Genomic DNA, 12,742 nt, shown 5'->3' on the forward strand with positions numbered 1-12,742 from the left:
ACGTCACAATACTGAGGCTTCGCATCCAAAGAGTCTACGAATGGACGGTACACGTTTAGAGGGCCCAGACGAAGAAGTCTGCAAACAGGTACGTCGGTACTCAGCAGATTCTCGGTCGGGTGCCACAGGGCGAGGCGGTAAACGCGATCGACTGGGTAGATAAAGGGGAGCCATCTCACGTAGTTTAACACCTCACCGGTACCGTTGCAGGAAGGGGTCACAGCTTGGGAGTTCCAGGCTCTGGAAGATGCATAAACGGGGCTTACCTCTTACAGAGGTGGCACATAGGCCACAGGGGCACTGATTAGGGAGGATATTATAGGGCCATCCATGGTCAGGACATTCCAGGCTTCTTGAATGGATCTTCAAAGTCTTGAGGCCCTGAGAGTCCATGTTCAGAGGGAGCTATGCTAAGGAGGTCTGAGGACACTGAAATTCCATGCCAGCAGGTTTCTTCACCCAAACCATTTCTTGGTCAGAATACTTTTGTATTCTGTAAGATCCATGGCTAAGGGCTTCTCTGTCGCGAGCGGGGTCTATGATTCAGCGATCATAGCCCCCTAGGCCGCACTCGGGGCCTGTGTGCTCAGAAGTGTACACATACGGTTTCTTACATCATCTGTGCAACACAGGTCCAAGAGGGGCATAGTCAGGGTCACTTCTTTATTGTTGTTTAATTGGGCCTCGATTGCTTTTGGGGGGGGTGGTCGTTTAAATGGGAGCTGTTCAACTTTAAAAGTTTGCACTGAGGCTTCCTGGCTCAGCACTGAACTTTTGCAGGGATGACACAAGATCTCAGGGTTAGATACTCAAAACGGGCCAGGGAAAAGGGACATGAGGTTGGGAGCATTTGAAGATTCAGAATTTCGACGCTTATTAGATTCACATTGACTAGCGATGACCCAGAGAGGTCAGGTTCGGGAGGCTCACAGGCACGAGTTTTGCTCGGAATGGGCCACATCCAGATGCTGATGCTCAGTGGCATTAGCACTAAGATGTGTCCCATTCTCGGCGTGGGTCCACCCCCATTCTCAGGGTGGGTCCATCCACATGAAGGCTCGTGGCCTGGCGCGTCTTCTGTGACTTCACAGAGTTACAGGGGTTGTGTTTGAACGGGTCCCTTTGAAATCAGAGCGTCCATGCTCATCAAAGTGCACTTACGGGAAATTCACATCGCCAAGGGGCGACGTGCGAGCCGACGTCACAATACTGAGGCTTCGCATCCAAAGAGTCTACGAATGGACGGTACACGTTTAGAGGGCCCAGACGAAGAAGTCTGCAAACAGGTACGTCGGTACTCAGCAGATTCTCGGTCGGGTGCCACAGGGCGAGGCGGTAAACGCGATCGACTGGGTAGATAAAGGGGAGCCATCTCACGTAGTTTAACACCTCACCGGTACCGTTGCAGGAAGGGGTCACAGCTTGGGAGTTCCAGGCTCTGGAAGATGCATAAACGGGGCTTACCTCTTACAGAGGTGGCACATAGGCCACAGGGGCACTGATTAGGGAGGATATTATAGGGCCATCCATGGTCAGGACATTCCAGGCTTCTTGAATGGATCTTCAAAGTCTTGAGGCCCTGAGAGTCCATGTTCAGAGGGAGCTATGCTAAGGAGGTCTGAGGACACTGAAATTCCATGCCAGCAGGTTTCTTCACCCAAACCATTTCTTGGTCAGAATACTTTTGTATTCTGTAAGATCCATGGCTAAGGGCTTCTCTGTCGCGAGCGGGGTCTATGATTCAGCGATCATAGCCCCCTAGGCCGCACTCGGGGCCTGTGTGCTCAGAAGTGTACACATACGGTTTCTTGCATCATCTGTGCAACACAGGTCCAAGAGGGGCATAGTCAGGGTCACTTCTTTATTGTTGTTTAATTGGGCCTCGATTGCTTTTGGGGGGGGTGGTCGTTTAAATGGGAGCTGTTCAACTTTAAAAGTTTGCACTGAGGCTTCCTGGCTCAGCACTGAACTTTTGCAGGGATGACACAAGATCTCAGGGTTAGATACTCAAAACGGGCCAGGGAAAAGGGACATGAGGTTGGGAGCATTTGAAGATTCAGAATTTCGACGCTTATTAGATTCACATTGACTAGCGATTACCCAGAGAGGTCAGGTTCGGGAGGCTCACAGGCACGAGTTTTGCTCGGAATGGGCCACATCCAGATGCTGATGCTCAGTGGCATTAGCACTAAGATGTGTCCCATTCTCGGCGTGGGTCCACCCCCATTCTCAGGGTGGGTCCATCCACATGAAGGCTCGTGGCCTGGCGCGTCTTCTGTGACTTCACAGAGTTACAGGGGTTGTGTTTGAACGGGTCCCTTTGAAATCAGAGCGTCCATGCTCATCAAAGTGCACTTACGGGAAATTCACATCGCCAAGGGGCGACGTGCGAGCCGACGTCACAATACTGAGGCTTCGCATCCAAAGAGTCTACGAATGGACGGTACACGTTTAGAGGGCCCAGACGAAGAAGTCTGCAAACAGGTACGTCGGTACTCAGCAGATTCTCGGTCGGGTGCCACAGGGCGAGGCGGTAAACGCGATCGACTGGGTAGATAAAGGGGAGCCATCTCACGTAGTTTAACACCTCACCGGTACCGTTGCAGGAAGGGGTCACAGCTTGGGAGTTCCAGGCTCTGGAAGATGCATAAACGGGGCTTACCTCTTACAGAGGTGGCACATAGGCCACAGGGGCACTGATTAGGGAGGATATTATAGGGCCATCCATGGTCAGGACATTCCAGGCTTCTTGAATGGATCTTCAAAGTCTTGAGGCCCTGAGAGTCCATGTTCAGAGGGAGCTATGCTAAGGAGGTCTGAGGACACTGAAATTCCATGCCAGCAGGTTTCTTCACCCAAACCATTTCTTGGTCAGAATACTTTTGTATTCTGTAAGATCCATGGCTAAGGGCTTCTCTGTCGCGAGCGGGGTCTATGATTCAGCGATCATAGCCCCCTAGGCCGCACTCGGGGCCTGTGTGCTCAGAAGTGTACACATACGGTTTCTTACATCATCTGTGCAACACAGGTCCAAGAGGGGCATAGTCAGGGTCACTTCTTTATTGTTGTTTAATTGGGCCTCGATTGCTTTTGGGGGGGGTGGTCGTTTAAATGGGAGCTGTTCAACTTTAAAAGTTTGCACTGAGGCTTCCTGGCTCAGCACTGAACTTTTGCAGGGATGACACAAGATCTCAGGGTTAGATACTCAAAACGGGCCAGGGAAAAGGGACATGAGGTTGGGAGCATTTGAAGATTCAGAATTTCGACGCTTATTAGATTCACATTGACTAGCGATGACCCAGAGAGGTCAGGTTCGGGAGGCTCACAGGCACGAGTTTTGCTCGGAATGGGCCACATCCAGATGCTGATGCTCAGTGGCATTAGCACTAAGATGTGTCCCATTCTCGGCGTGGGTCCACCCCCATTCTCAGGGTGGGTCCATCCACATGAAGGCTCGTGGCCTGGCGCGTCTTCTGTGACTTCACAGAGTTACAGGGGTTGTGTTTGAACGGGTCCCTTTGAAATCAGAGCGTCCATGCTCATCAAAGTGCACTTACGGGAAATTCACATCGCCAAGGGGCGACGTGCGAGCCGACGTCACAATACTGAGGCTTCGCATCCAAAGAGTCTACGAATGGACGGTACACGTTTAGAGGGCCCAGACGAAGAAGTCTGCAAACAGGTACGTCGGTACTCAGCAGATTCTCGGTCGGGTGCCACAGGGCGAGGCGGTAAACGCGATCGACTGGGTAGATAAAGGGGAGCCATCTCACGTAGTTTAACACCTCACCGGTACCGTTGCAGGAAGGGGTCACAGCTTGGGAGTTCCAGGCTCTGGAAGATGCATAAACGGGGCTTACCTCTTACAGAGGTGGCACATAGGCCACAGGGGCACTGATTAGGGAGGATATTATAGGGCCATCCATGGTCAGGACATTCCAGGCTTCTTGAATGGATCTTCAAAGTCTTGAGGCCCTGAGAGTCCATGTTCAGAGGGAGCTATGCTAAGGAGGTCTGAGGACACTGAAATTCCATGCCAGCAGGTTTCTTCACCCAAACCATTTCTTGGTCAGAATACTTTTGTATTCTGTAAGATCCATGGCTAAGGGCTTCTCTGTCGCGAGCGGGGTCTATGATTCAGCGATCATAGCCCCCTAGGCCGCACTCGGGGCCTGTGTGCTCAGAAGTGTACACATACGGTTTCTTGCATCATCTGTGCAACACAGGTCCAAGAGGGGCATAGTCAGGGTCACTTCTTTATTGTTGTTTAATTGGGCCTCGATTGCTTTTGGGGGGGGTGGTCGTTTAAATGGGAGCTGTTCAACTTTAAAAGTTTGCACTGAGGCTTCCTGGCTCAGCACTGAACTTTTGCAGGGATGACACAAGATCTCAGGGTTAGATACTCAAAACGGGCCAGGGAAAAGGGACATGAGGTTGGGAGCATTTGAAGATTCAGAATTTCGACGCTTATTAGATTCACATTGACTAGCGATGACCCAGAGAGGTCAGGTTCGGGAGGCTCACAGGCACGAGTTTTGCTCGGAATGGGCCACATCCAGATGCTGATGCTCAGTGGCATTAGCACTAAGATGTGTCCCATTCTCGGCGTGGGTCCACCCCCATTCTCAGGGTGGGTCCATCCACATGAAGGCTCGTGGCCTGGCGCGTCTTCTGTGACTTCACAGAGTTACAGGGGTTGTGTTTGAACGGGTCCCTTTGAAATCAGAGCGTCCATGCTCATCAAAGTGCACTTACGGGAAATTCACATCGCCAAGGGGCGACGTGCGAGCCGACGTCACAATACTGAGGCTTCGCATCCAAAGAGTCTACGAATGGACGGTACACGTTTAGAGGGCCCAGACGAAGAAGTCTGCAAACAGGTACGTCGGTACTCAGCAGATTCTCGGTCGGGTGCCACAGGGCGAGGCGGTAAACGCGATCGACTGGGTAGATAAAGGGGAGCCATCTCACGTAGTTTAACACCTCACCGGTACCGTTGCAGGAAGGGGTCACAGCTTGGGAGTTCCAGGCTCTGGAAGATGCATAAACGGGGCTTACCTCTTACAGAGGTGGCACATAGGCCACAGGGGCACTGATTAGGGAGGATATTATAGGGCCATCCATGGTCAGGACATTCCAGGCTTCTTGAATGGATCTTCAAAGTCTTGAGGCCCTGAGAGTCCATGTTCAGAGGGAGCTATGCTAAGGAGGTCTGAGGACACTGAAATTCCATGCCAGCAGGTTTCTTCACCCAAACCATTTCTTGGTCAGAATACTTTTGTATTCTGTAAGATCCATGGCTAAGGGCTTCTCTGTCGCGAGCGGGGTCTATGATTCAGCGATCATAGCCCCCTAGGCCGCACTCGGGGCCTGTGTGCTCAGAAGTGTACACATACGGTTTCTTACATCATCTGTGCAACACAGGTCCAAGAGGGGCATAGTCAGGGTCACTTCTTTATTGTTGTTTAATTGGGCCTCGATTGCTTTTGGGGGGGGTGGTCGTTTAAATGGGAGCTGTTCAACTTTAAAAGTTTGCACTGAGGCTTCCTGGCTCAGCACTGAACTTTTGCAGGGATGACACAAGATCTCAGGGTTAGATACTCAAAACGGGCCAGGGAAAAGGGACATGAGGTTGGGAGCATTTGAAGATTCAGAATTTCGACGCTTATTAGATTCACATTGACTAGCGATGACCCAGAGAGGTCAGGTTCGGGAGGCTCACAGGCACGAGTTTTGCTCGGAATGGGCCACATCCAGATGCTGATGCTCAGTGGCATTAGCACTAAGATGTGTCCCATTCTCGGCGTGGGTCCACCCCCATTCTCAGGGTGGGTCCATCCACATGAAGGCTCGTGGCCTGGCGCGTCTTCTGTGACTTCACAGAGTTACAGGGGTTGTGTTTGAACGGGTCCCTTTGAAATCAGAGCGTCCATGCTCATCAAAGTGCACTTACGGGAAATTCACATCGCCAAGGGGCGACGTGCGAGCCGACGTCACAATACTGAGGCTTCGCATCCAAAGAGTCTACGAATGGACGGTACACGTTTAGAGGGCCCAGACGAAGAAGTCTGCAAACAGGTACGTCGGTACTCAGCAGATTCTCGGTCGGGTGCCACAGGGCGAGGCGGTAAACGCGATCGACTGGGTAGATAAAGGGGAGCCATCTCACGTAGTTTAACACCTCACCGGTACCGTTGCAGGAAGGGGTCACAGCTTGGGAGTTCCAGGCTCTGGAAGATGCATAAACGGGGCTTACCTCTTACAGAGGTGGCACATAGGCCACAGGGGCACTGATTAGGGAGGATATTATAGGGCCATCCATGGTCAGGACATTCCAGGCTTCTTGAATGGATCTTCAAAGTCTTGAGGCCCTGAGAGTCCATGTTCAGAGGGAGCTATGCTAAGGAGGTCTGAGGACACTGAAATTCCATGCCAGCAGGTTTCTTCACCCAAACCATTTCTTGGTCAGAATACTTTTGTATTCTGTAAGATCCATGGCTAAGGGCTTCTCTGTCGCGAGCGGGGTCTATGATTCAGCGATCATAGCCCCCTAGGCCGCACTCGGGGCCTGTGTGCTCAGAAGTGTACACATACGGTTTCTTACATCATCTGTGCAACACAGGTCCAAGAGGGGCATAGTCAGGGTCACTTCTTTATTGTTGTTTAATTGGGCCTCGATTGCTTTTGGGGGGGGTGGTCGTTTAAATGGGAGCTGTTCAACTTTAAAAGTTTGCACTGAGGCTTCCTGGCTCAGCACTGAACTTTTGCAGGGATGACACAAGATCTCAGGGTTAGATACTCAAAACGGGCCAGGGAAAAGGGACATGAGGTTGGGAGCATTTGAAGATTCAGAATTTCGACGCTTATTAGATTCACATTGACTAGCGATGACCCAGAGAGGTCAGGTTCGGGAGGCTCACAGGCACGAGTTTTGCTCGGAATGGGCCACATCCAGATGCTGATGCTCAGTGGCATTAGCACTAAGATGTGTCCCATTCTCGGCGTGGGTCCACCCCCATTCTCAGGGTGGGTCCATCCACATGAAGGCTCGTGGCCTGGCGCGTCTTCTGTGACTTCACAGAGTTACAGGGGTTGTGTTTGAACGGGTCCCTTTGAAATCAGAGCGTCCATGCTCATCAAAGTGCACTTACGGGAAATTCACATCGCCAAGGGGCGACGTGCGAGCCGACGTCACAATACTGAGGCTTCGCATCCAAAGAGTCTACGAATGGACGGTACACGTTTAGAGGGCCCAGACGAAGAAGTCTGCAAACAGGTACGTCGGTACTCAGCAGATTCTCGGTCGGGTGCCACAGGGCGAGGCGGTAAACGCGATCGACTGGGTAGATAAAGGGGAGCCATCTCACGTAGTTTAACACCTCACCGGTACCGTTGCAGGAAGGGGTCACAGCTTGGGAGTTCCAGGCTCTGGAAGATGCATAAACGGGGCTTACCTCTTACAGAGGTGGCACATAGGCCACAGGGGCACTGATTAGGGAGGATATTATAGGGCCATCCATGGTCAGGACATTCCAGGCTTCTTGAATGGATCTTCAAAGTCTTGAGGCCCTGAGAGTCCATGTTCAGAGGGAGCTATGCTAAGGAGGTCTGAGGACACTGAAATTCCATGCCAGCAGGTTTCTTCACCCAAACCATTTCTTGGTCAGAATACTTTTGTATTCTGTAAGATCCATGGCTAAGGGCTTCTCTGTCGCGAGCGGGGTCTATGATTCAGCGATCATAGCCCCCTAGGCCGCACTCGGGGCCTGTGTGCTCAGAAGTGTACACATACGGTTTCTTACATCATCTGTGCAACACAGGTCCAAGAGGGGCATAGTCAGGGTCACTTCTTTATTGTTGTTTAATTGGGCCTCGATTGCTTTTGGGGGGGGGTGGTCGTTTAAATGGGAGCTGTTCAACTTTAAAAGTTTGCACTGAGGCTTCCTGGCTCAGCACTGAACTTTTGCAGGGATGACACAAGATCTCAGGGTTAGATACTCAAAACGGGCCAGGGAAAAGGGACATGAGGTTGGGAGCATTTGAAGATTCAGAATTTCGACGCTTATTAGATTCACATTGACTAGCGATGACCCAGAGAGGTCAGGTTCGGGAGGCTCACAGGCACGAGTTTTGCTCGGAATGGGCCACATCCAGATGCTGATGCTCAGTGGCATTAGCACTAAGATGTGTCCCATTCTCGGCGTGGGTCCACCCCCATTCTCAGGGTGGGTCCATCCACATGAAGGCTCGTGGCCTGGCGCGTCTTCTGTGACTTCACAGAGTTACAGGGGTTGTGTTTGAACGGGTCCCTTTGAAATCAGAGCGTCCATGCTCATCAAAGTGCACTTACGGGAAATTCACATCGCCAAGGGGCGACGTGCGAGCCGACGTCACAATACTGAGGCTTCGCATCCAAAGAGTCTACGAATGGACGGTACACGTTTAGAGGGCCCAGACGAAGAAGTCTGCAAACAGGTACGTCGGTACTCAGCAGATTCTCGGTCGGGTGCCACAGGGCGAGGCGGTAAACGCGATCGACTGGGTAGATAAAGGGGAGCCATCTCACGTAGTTTAACACCTCACCGGTACCGTTGCAGGAAGGGGTCACAGCTTGGGAGTTCCAGGCTCTGGAAGATGCATAAACGGGGCTTACCTCTTACAGAGGTGGCACATAGGCCACAGGGGCACTGATTAGGGAGGATATTATAGGGCCATCCATGGTCAGGACATTCCAGGCTTCTTGAATGGATCTTCAAAGTCTTGAGGCCCTGAGAGTCCATGTTCAGAGGGAGCTATGCTAAGGAGGTCTGAGGACACTGAAATTCCATGCCAGCAGGTTTCTTCACCCAAACCATTTCTTGGTCAGAATACTTTTGTATTCTGTAAGATCCATGGCTAAGGGCTTCTCTGTCGCGAGCGGGGTCTATGATTCAGCGATCATAGCCCCCTAGGCCGCACTCGGGGCCTGTGTGCTCAGAAGTGTACACATACGGTTTCTTACATCATCTGTGCAACACAGGTCCAAGAGGGGCATAGTCAGGGTCACTTCTTTATTGTTGTTTAATTGGGCCTCGATTGCTTTTGGGGGGGGTGGTCGTTTAAATGGGAGCTGTTCAACTTTAAAAGTTTGCACTGAGGCTTCCTGGCTCAGCACTGAACTTTTGCAGGGATGACACAAGATCTCAGGGTTAGATACTCAAAACGGGCCAGGGAAAAGGGACATGAGGTTGGGAGCATTTGAAGATTCAGAATTTCGACGCTTATTAGATTCACATTGACTAGCGATGACCCAGAGAGGTCAGGTTCGGGAGGCTCACAGGCACGAGTTTTGCTCGGAATGGGCCACATCCAGATGCTGATGCTCAGTGGCATTAGCACTAAGATGTGTCCCATTCTCGGCGTGGGTCCACCCCCATTCTCAGGGTGGGTCCATCCACATGAAGGCTCGTGGCCTGGCGCGTCTTCTGTGACTTCACAGAGTTACAGGGGTTGTGTTTGAACGGGTCCCTTTGAAATCAGAGCGTCCATGCTCATCAAAGTGCACTTACGGGAAATTCACATCGCCAAGGGGCGACGTGCGAGCCGACGTCACAATACTGAGGCTTCGCATCCAAAGAGTCTACGAATGGACGGTACACGTTTAGAGGGCCCAGACGAAGAAGTCTGCAAACAGGTACGTCGGTACTCAGCAGATTCTCGGTCGGGTGCCACAGGGCGAGGCGGTAAACGCGATCGACTGGGTAGATAAAGGGGAGCCATCTCACGTAGTTTAACACCTCACCGGTACCGTTGCAGGAAGGGGTCACAGCTTGGGAGTTCCAGGCTCTGGAAGATGCATAAACGGGGCTTACCTCTTACAGAGGTGGCACATAGGCCACAGGGGCACTGATTAGGGAGGATATTATAGGGCCATCCATGGTCAGGACATTCCAGGCTTCTTGAATGGATCTTCAAAGTCTTGAGGCCCTGAGAGTCCATGTTCAGAGGGAGCTATGCTAAGGAGGTCTGAGGACACTGAAATTCCATGCCAGCAGGTTTCTTCACCCAAACCATTTCTTGGTCAGAATACTTTTGTATTCTGTAAGATCCATGGCTAAGGGCTTCTCTGTCGCGAGCGGGGTCTATGATTCAGCGATCATAGCCCCCTAGGCCGCACTCGGGGCCTGTGTGCTCAGAAGTGTACACATACGGTTTCTTACATCATCTGTGCAACACAGGTCCAAGAGGGGCATAGTCAGGGTCACTTCTTTATTGTTGTTTAATTGGGCCTCGATTGCTTTTGGGGGGGGGTGGTCGTTTAAATGGGAGCTGTTCAACTTTAAAAGTTTGCACTGAGGCTTCCTGGCTCAGCACTGAACTTTTGCAGGGATGACACAAGATCTCAGGGTTAGATACTCAAAACGGGCCAGGGAAAAGGGACATGAGGTTGGGAGCATTTGAAGATTCAGAATTTCGACGCTTATTAGATTCACATTGACTAGCGATGACCCAGAGAGGTCAGGTTCGGGAGGCTCACAGGCACGAGTTTTGCTCGGAATGGGCCACATCCAGATGCTGATGCTCAGTGGCATTAGCACTAAGATGTGTCCCATTCTCGGCGTGGGTCCACCCCCATTCTCAGGGTGGGTCCATCCACATGAAGGCTCGTGGCCTGGCGCGTCTTCTGTGACTTCACAGAGTTACAGGGGTTGTGTTTGAACGGGTCCCTTTGAAATCAGAGCGTCCATGCTCATCAAAGTGCACTTACGGGAAATTCACATCGCCAAGGGGCGACGTGCGAGCCGACGTCACAATACTGAGGCTTCGCATCCAAAGAGTCTACGAATGGACGGTACACGTTTAGAGGGCCCAGACGAAGAAGTCTGCAAACAGGTACGTCGGTACTCAGCAGATTCTCGGTCGGGTGCCACAGGGCGAGGCGGTAAACGCGATCGACTGGGTAGATAAAGGGGAGCCATCTCACGTAGTTTAACACCTCACCGGTACCGTTGCAGGAAGGGGTCACAGCTTGGGAGTTCCAGGCTCTGGAAGATGCATAAACGGGGCTTACCTCTTACAGAGGTGGCACATAGGCCACAGGGGCACTGATTAGGGAGGATATTATAGGGCCATCCATGGTCAGGACATTCCAGGCTTCTTGAATGGATCTTCAAAGTCTTGAGGCCCTGAGAGTCCATGTTCAGAGGGAGCTATGCTAAGGAGGTCTGAGGACACTGAAATTCCATGCCAGCAGGTTTCTTCACCCAAACCATTTCTTGGTCAGAATACTTTTGTATTCTGTAAGATCCATGGCTAAGGGCTTCTCTGTCGCGAGCGGGGTCTATGATTCAGCGATCATAGCCCCCTAGGCCGCACTCGGGGCCTGTGTGCTCAGAAGTGTACACATACGGTTTCTTACATCATCTGTGCAACACAGGTCCAAGAGGGGCATAGTCAGGGTCACTTCTTTATTGTTGTTTAATTGGGCCTCGATTGCTTTTGGGGGGGGGTGGTCGTTTAAATGGGAGCTGTTCAACTTTAAAAGTTTGCACTGAGGCTTCCTGGCTCAGCACTGAACTTTTGCAGGGATGACACAAGATCTCAGGGTTAGATACTCAAAACGGGCCAGGGAAAAGGGACATGAGGTTGGGAGCATTTGAAGATTCAGAATTTCGACGCTTATTAGATTCACATTGACTAGCGATGACCCAGAGAGGTCAGGTTCGGGAGGCTCACAGGCACGAGTTTTGCTCGGAATGGGCCACATCCAGATGCTGATGCTCAGTGGCATTAGCACTAAGATGTGTCCCATTCTCGGCGTGGGTCCACCCCCATTCTCAGGGTGGGTCCATCCACATGAAGGCTCGTGGCCTGGCGCGTCTTCTGTGACTTCACAGAGTTACAGGGGTTGTGTTTGAACGGGTCCCTTTGAAATCAGAGCGTCCATGCTCATCAAAGTGCACTTACGGGAAATTCACATCGCCAAGGGGCGACGTGCGAGCCGACGTCACAATACTGAGGCTTCGCATCCAAAGAGTCTACGAATGGACGGTACACGTTTAGAGGGCCCAGACGAAGAAGTCTGCAAACAGGTACGTCGGTACTCAGCAGATTCTCGGTCGGGTGCCACAGGGCGAGGCGGTAAACGCGATCGACTGGGTAGATAAAGGGGAGCCATCTCACGTAGTTTAACACCTCACCGGTACCGTTGCAGGAAGGGGTCACAGCTTGGGAGTTCCAGGCTCTGGAAGATGCATAAACGGGGCTTACCTCTTACAGAGGTGGCACATAGGCCACAGGGGCACTGATTAGGGAGGATATTATAGGGCCATCCATGGTCAGGACATTCCAGGCTTCTTGAATGGATCTTCAAAGTCTTGAGGCCCTGAGAGTCCATGTTCAGAGGGAGCTATGCTAAGGAGGTCTGAGGACACTGAAATTCCATGCCAGCAGGTTTCTTCACCCAAACCATTTCTTGGTCAGAATACTTTTGTATTCTGTAAGATCCATGGCTAAGGGCTTCTCTGTCGCGAGCGGGGTCTATGATTCAGCGATCATAGCCCCCTAGGCCGCACTCGGGGCCTGTGTGCTCAGAAGTGTACACATACGGTTTCTTACATCATCTGTGCAACACAGGTCCAAGAGGGGCATAGTCAGGGTCACTTCTTTATTGTTGTTTAATTGGGCCTCGATTGCTTTTGGGGGGGGGTGGTCGTTTAAATGGGAGCTGTTCAACTTTAAAAGTTTGCACTGAGGCTTCCTG

Source organism: Furipterus horrens, unplaced genomic scaffold, assembly GCF_987537825.1.
Source record: "Furipterus horrens unplaced genomic scaffold, mFurHor1.1.pri manual_scaffold_4, whole genome shotgun sequence".
Taxonomy (NCBI): domain Eukaryota; kingdom Metazoa; phylum Chordata; class Mammalia; order Chiroptera; family Furipteridae; genus Furipterus; species Furipterus horrens.